At 37.8% G+C, this 7,473-nt stretch overlaps 1 long non-coding RNA gene across 1 annotated transcript in view; it reads right to left on the bottom strand.

The window, feature by feature from the left end:
- Nucleotides 1-1,384: 1,384 nt before the first annotated feature.
- Nucleotides 1,385-7,473, bottom strand: part of LOC138972893 (uncharacterized) — a 28,881-nt gene continuing 22,792 nt past the window's right edge. The window contains exon 3 of the long non-coding RNA XR_011457799.1: nucleotides 1,385-1,436. This is a non-coding gene — a long non-coding RNA (uncharacterized lncRNA). The remainder of the gene's footprint in view (nucleotides 1,437-7,473) is intronic.

Genomic DNA, 7,473 nt, shown 5'->3' with positions numbered 1-7,473 from the left:
CTAGTATAACAACATAATTATGTGATTAACCTGTTTTCTTCCTTGCTTTTTACATTTAGTCAAGTATTGACTAAATGTTTTAACATAGAGGGGGAATCGAGACGAGGGTCGTGGTGTATGTGTGTGTGTGTGTGTGTGTGTGTGTGTGTGTGTGTGTGTGTGTGTGTGTGTCTGTGTGTCTGTGTGTGTCTGTCTGTGTGTGTCTGTCTGTGTGTGTGTGTAGAGTGATTCAGAGAAAACTACTGGACCGATCTTTATGAAACTTTACATGAGAGTTCCTAGGAATGATACTCCCAGAAACTTTTTTTAATTTTTTGCTCAAATGTCTTTGATGACGTCATATCCGGCTTTTTTGTAAAAATTGAGGCGGCACTGTCACACCCTCATTTTTTAATAAAATTGATTGACATTTTGGCCAGCAATCTTCGACGAAGGTCGGACTTTGGTATTGCATTTCAGTTTGGAGGCTTAAAAATTAATTAAAAATCTGAAAATTGCAATTAATTTTTTTTTTAAATCGATCCAACAGTACGTTCATCTTATTCTTCATCATTTTCTAATTCCAAAAACATATAAATATGTTATATTTGGATTACAAACAAGCTCTATCTGAAAATTTAAAATATAAAAATTATGATTAAAATAAAATTTCCGAAATCGATGTAAAAACAATTTTATATTATTCCTTGTCAGTTCCTAATTCCAAAAACATATATATATGTTATGTTTGGATTAAAAACAAGCTCAGAAAGTTAAAAAGAATAGAGATACAGAAAAGTGCGCTATCCTGCTAAACAAAACCGCCACCACGCTATACTGACTGGCTTGTCAGTTTCACTGCGTTTTACACGTGCGGGGGATTGACGAAGCTATATTGTATCGGTGAAAAAGTGCAGTGCGTTCAGTTTCATTCCGTGAGTTCGACAACTTGACTAAATATAGTAATTTCGCATTACGCGACTTGTTTTAACTGCTATATTAGGCACATCCTACACTTTCTTCTGATTCAAGGCTTGTATTGGTGATACTGGAAACGGCAGGTTAATTTATTAATGAGTTTTACTTTATTCGGTAACACGCATTTTGACTATTCAAATTCTGCCAACTTCATAATTGTTAGTTAACATAGTATATAGGCTTGCTTTCATATTTTCGTAATTTGAGCTGGAATGGTCACACACAAGACACACAAAGCTAACTTATGCACACACTGTCCATTCCAGCTGGGACACGCTTTTACTAATTCGAATTAATCCCCTAAAAGCTGTAGCTCTTGTTGGTAACAATGCAAGGTTAACTAATTAAACTGAGGTCACATCACGCAGTCATCACGTTTTGTATATCAGATTTAAATCACCGACATACTTATAAGGCATACTTACAACTTCCCTCTCACGTCATCAAGCTTGTCCAGTAAGAGTGCCTGCTTTTCTGACCTGTTTTGTCAACATGTATTTGCATGGTAAGATAAATATTTTACAAGATGTTTGGTGGCTTGTTGTCAGACCAGCTTTCTTGTCGCCAGGAAGACAGCTTATATAGTCTTCTGTTCGACCTTTATCGACCGAGGCTGGAGGCCGAGGCTGATACAGGTGAAACTGAAGGGTATCTGCTTCACGATCGAGGACCGACAAAACGGCGATCTGACTACAACCCACGAAACATGGTTTCTGTTATCATGTTGTTATCACATAATAACCAAATAATAAGTCAGAAGGAACCAGAGTTATTAATGAATACACTATATAGGCAGTTTAAAGGGTCCCCTCTTTCTGTCAACGAGTTCAACAATGTTCATTGGTGTGATCAGTCTTGCAAAGTTTTAAAAACGGAAGGGCGCTGGTTCTGTGCGACGCTTAGTTTTCGAGATAGGCTTGACTGACGAAGAACAGGACGTCACATTCCAAATAACAACGACCATGTTGCTGGGGGAAGCCGCTGAGACTGCATTTCTTCGGGAGGTTTCCGCTAAAGTAGATCTTACACGATTCGCGCGAAACAGTTGAGAAGCAAACGCGCTCTGAGAAACTTTGCATAATTGACTGATAGAGTGTCTTCCCTTAATTTGTTTGCCTCGTGATGACATTATTTTGTATGATAACGATTCACTTGCAAAATAAAGTATGCAATTTGGTGTTTTAGTGGTAAATATAAATGTGTAATTAAGACAAAGCAAACACATTAACGTGTTTTTTCTTGTTGGTTACATAAAAGGAAGGAATATTGGAACCGTAATTCGTACAATAGATGACGTAATAGAGTATTTAAATCGAACGAATAAGTCTGGGTTTATATTGGCCCTTGACTATCGTAAAGCGTTTGATTCCATTTATAAGGAATTTATGATAGAAGCATTTAGATCATATGGTTTTGGTGAAGATTTTCAAAAATGGGTTAAGCTTTTAATGACAGACACTTTTAGTAGTATTAATCACGGAGGGTGGATTTCAGAACCGTTTCCCTTGAAGTGTGGTATAAGACAAGGTTGTCCATTTTCACCCCTGGCCTTTATATTGGCGGTGGAAATACTTGCCATTAAAATTAGGAAAAGTGATATAACGGGTGTTGAATTACCCTCAAAGGTGGGCGAGGAGAGTGCCCTAAAAATTAAACAGTTAGCAGACGATACAACAATATTTTTACAGAACAGTGGTGATGTCTTTAAAGTTAAAGATATAATAATACAGTTTGCAAAGTTTTCAGGACTGACCCTGAATGTTAATAAAACCAAAATAATGAAAATTGGACAGCATTGTGGTCAGCAAAAGTTGCCCTTTGAGTGCACAGAGAAGATTAAGATTTTAGGTATATATTTCGTAAATAATGATAGAGCAATAACTGTTGAACAGAATTGGGTATTAAGAGTTCAGAAGATTAAGAAGTTGATTAAGATATGGAGTCGACGAGATTTAAGGATTCACGGTAAAATTGTAATAATCAAATGTTTTTTTTATTTCACAGCTAGTATTTGTGATGCAGACGATTGGATTGCCAGATCGGGTTTTGACAGAGTTAAATAGATTGTTTTATAAGTTTATTTGGCAGAGAAAGTGTTCGAATAAAAAAGCATTTGAAAAAGTGAAAAGAAAAGTAATGGAGAAAGAAATAAGTGAAGGTGGGTTGAAAATGCTAAATGTGCACAGGATGCAAGAGTCTTTTTATTTACAATGGGTCGGACGTTTGTATGAAAAGAAGGGAGCAAATTGGACGTTTATACCACTATGGTTTCTGGGACATGTTGTTTCAGGGTATGGTTGTTTTGATTTGAATGTTAAACCGAGTAAGGAATTGAATTTGACAATGATTGGAAGCCCATTTTGGCAGAGGGTAGTGTGGACACATTTGAGTTACAAGCGTAGGATGGAACATGATAAGATTGATGTAAACACTTTTTATAAACAGATTTTGTGGAGTAATGATTTGATTCGGTATAAAGGGAAAATGTTGTTTTATTTGTATTGGAAAAATGCTGGGATTGAACGAGTAAGTGATTTGTTTATAGTGGAAGAAAAGAGATTGAAGTCAGCAGCAGAGGTATATATACAAATTGGAAAGAATAATGCAAATATTTTATTGGATTATTGGGCATTAATAAACGCATTACCCAAAGTATGGATTAATTGGATTGAAAATAAACATATTATTGTCCAGATGGATAAGCAATTGTTTGATGGTAGCCTGTATATGATAAAAATAAGCCAAATACGAAAAATGATAGAAAAGAAAAGTGTAGATACTGCTGTAGAAAAACCTTGTGTATATAATTTTTGGTTGAGGAAGTTTGGTGTACAAGTAGATAAGGAAATGTGGACACTTGCCCATGTTTCCAAAGAAGTGAGGTTAAGAGAATTGCAATGGAAAATCTTACATAACATATATGAGGGTAACCTCACTGGACTGTAAATCTTATCCAATCCATCCAACAAATATTTTATTATGTAAAATGCAAGTCAGGGAGAATAACAGATGTTGTATTTGTTGGACGGAAGTTGATTTTGTTGAACATTTCTTTTATGAGTGCATACCGGTAAAGTTGTTTTGGACGAAGATAGAAAACTGGATAGAGGAAAAGGCTGGATTGAGGGTTAATTTTAAGATGCAGGATATAATATTTGGCTATCAAGACACAAGTTGTTGTAAAAAGATGAGAAATTTTGTAAATCACGTAATATTAATTGGGAAAATGTGTATTAGTATTTTTAGAAAGACAACTTGTCAGGGATCAGTGTTCGTAATTTTCGAGTTTCAAATATTAAGTAGAAAATTTGATTTGTAAATATAAGGAATATTTCCATTGTAAAGAGAAAATGTCCATGTCTCGTGAGTGTAATATACCTCTATGTTGGAGTTAAAAAAAAGAAGAAAAAAGACCAATGAAGAAGGATGCTCACCGCCTATTTACAAGAAAAAAAGACAGAAAAAAAGGAAAAAAAGGAAAAAAAAAAAAAAAAAGGAAAGAAAAAAGAGAGAAGAAAACAAGGAAGGGTTGAAGCAGCCTGCATGCAACTGAGGTCAAAAAAAAAAAAAAAAAAAAAAAAAAAAAAACGTGTTTTTTCTTGTGAAAATGTTGCGTTGTGCGGATGTTTGGGTGGTCACGTGATGTAAACAAAGCGAAGTGCGGGATGTACTCAGCTTTGAGCTGTAACAACGGCAAGATCAAAACACGAGAATAACGATTTTGTTATGCGAGTCGCCACCGGGGATGTATGTATTATTCAAATGGTTGTAAAATAAGTCTCCTTTTTATATTTAGTCAAGTTTTGACTAAATATTTTAACATTGAGGGGGAATCGAAACGAGGGTCGTGGTGTATGTGCGTGTGTGCGTGTGTGTGTGTGTCTGTGTGTGTGTGTGTAGAGCGATTCAGACTAAACTACTGGACCGATCTTTATGAAATTTGACATGAGAGTTCCTGGGTATGAAATCCCCGAACGTTTTTTTCATTTTTTTAATAAATGTCTTTGATGACGTCATATCCGGCTTTTCGTGAAAGTTGAGGCGGCACTGTCACGCCCTCATTTTTCAACCAAATTGGTTGAAATTTTGGTCATGTAATCTCCTACGAAGCCCGGACTTCGGTATTGCATTTCAGCTTGGTGGCTTAAAAATGAATTAATGACTTTGGTCATTAAAAATCGGAAAATTGTAAAAAAATATAAAAATTTATAAAACGATCCAAATTTACGTTTATCTTATTCTCCATCAATTGCTGATTCCAAAAACATATAAATATGTTATATTCGGATTAAAAACAAGCTCTGAAAATTAAATATATAAAAATTATTATCAAAATTAAATTGTCCAAATCAATTTAAAAACACTTTCATCTTATTCCTTGTCGGTTCCTGATTCCAAAAACATATAGATATGATATGTTTGGATTAAAAACACGCTCAGAAAGTTAAAACAAAGAGAGGTACAGAAAAGCGTGCTATCCTTCTTAGCGCAACTACTACCCCGCTCTTCTTGTCAATTTCACTGCCTTTGCCATGAGCGGTGGACTGACGATGCTACGAGTATACGGTCTTGCTGAAAAATGGCAGCTACTTGACTAAATATTGTATTTTTGCCTTACGCGACTTGTTTGTTTTGTTTTTGTTTTTTTCCGTCTTTACACCTGCTCCTTGTCCCGTTGTGCTCTCACACCGCCCCGTCCCTGCATTCACTGCTCCATCCACATCTGAGTTTCGTTCCGCTGCCAGACTTGTCGATTTTACAGACGCTCCAGGGGGGGATGTCGGGTCGCTAAGGTAGGCTACCCTTGGAAGATGACATTGCACTTCTGCTGAGTCACTTCGACAGTGTTCAGTAGTGGGTCTGTCCCGAGCTAACGGACGCAGCCCACTACCTACTATGCACCATACTAACGACATTTACTGTTTAGTCACGGAGCCAGACTGATTGAGCGTCCCCTCCAGAGAGCAGACCGCAACCACGTCCCTCCGTCGACCCCCCAGAACGTCACACGTTGAAGACTGACAGCAGAACTACTATTCAGGGAAAGATAGAATATGAACACCGAGATAAAAGTAACCATGAGAGCTCCGGGCATGAAGGGTCACAAGAGCAAGGATAATTTATAATGTTGGATGATTAATGAGATGATTATAATGATGATGCTTTGGATTTCCTATTTGGTTTGAGACTACGTGACAGGGCAGCACTCTACGCTTACTGTCATAATATATCCTGGCGTCAACCAGGCCCGAGAACTGCCGTCAGGTAAGCAGAACCTGATTTTACAGACGCTCCAGGGGGTGATGTCGGGTCGCTACGGTGGGCTACCCTTGGAAGATGACACTGCACTTCTGCTGAGTCACTTCGACTTCGTCTGTCCCGAGCTAACGGACGCAGCCCACTACCTACTATGCACCCTACTAACGACATGGACTGTTAAGTAGCGGAGCCAGACTGAGTGGGCCCCTCCAGAGAGCAGATCGCCACCACGTCCCTCCGTCGACCCCCCAGAACGTCACACGTTGACGACTGACAGCAAAACTACTCCTACGGAGAAATATCGCTGGATATTTTCTCACTAGAATAACAGAGACAAAGAAGGGAAGTCATGCTATATCTATAGTTAATATTTCTGAGCGTGGAGAGCACAACCAACTGTGGTTTACGCTATATAAGCTGTCGTTCATATTAACAGCATTAATATATTGACCTAGAAATATGTGACCCTCCACCGCGGAATGAGTCGCATGTAACCTTTGCATGATTTTCATATTTTTTACATTTTACTAAAGAGTTTTGTATGCTCTATCCAGTGGTGAAAACCGTTTTAGAAAAGAGCAAAAACTGTTTGAGTTATAAGCCTGTGACTAAGGTGACCCTCACACTGTTACCAGACACTCCCCGGACTTATATTAAGCCTAGCGCAGAACCGCACGAGGTGACATGCGACTCATTTCGTGGTGGAGGGTCACATATGAATACTTACAATACTCCGAAGTTGTGCCAATTGTCGGGGTTGTGAGGAATAGGCATGATGCCCAGCACAGCAACCCAAAGCCTCCAATCATCACTGATGTCGTTTTTGAAACTATCTACCAAGACACAGCTACACCGACACAGTTTGCTCAGACTGTGTGTCAGTTCTGTACATTCATGTTACAGATAATGATTCCCGTTGATAAAGTCACTCTCCTAATAGTCGTACTTGCACAAACCAATACAATTGTTCCCCACCACCCACACCACGTTACATGTTTATATTCATATGATTTATATAATTTCCTGCTATGCACTGACCCAAAACAATACGTCTAATATGTTACGTATTCTCTGAAGTACACATGAAAATAATGTGACTAGTGCAAAAAGCAAAATAATTATACTAGTTAGTCGTTGAGGTTGACTTGATATTGAATGGTAGTAATATGCTAGCACATTTGCCTCGGACAATATGGCCGTCAGTAAACGTATTGTATAGTTCGTATATTATTTGTTGGTTTTAATTGCTTAATATCG

This window comes from Littorina saxatilis, linkage group LG8 (assembly GCF_037325665.1).
Source record: "Littorina saxatilis isolate snail1 linkage group LG8, US_GU_Lsax_2.0, whole genome shotgun sequence".
NCBI lineage: Eukaryota > Metazoa > Mollusca > Gastropoda > Littorinimorpha > Littorinidae > Littorina > Littorina saxatilis.
Note: the sequence above shows the minus strand (reverse complement) of the source record. Positions and strands in the feature narration are given on the sequence as shown.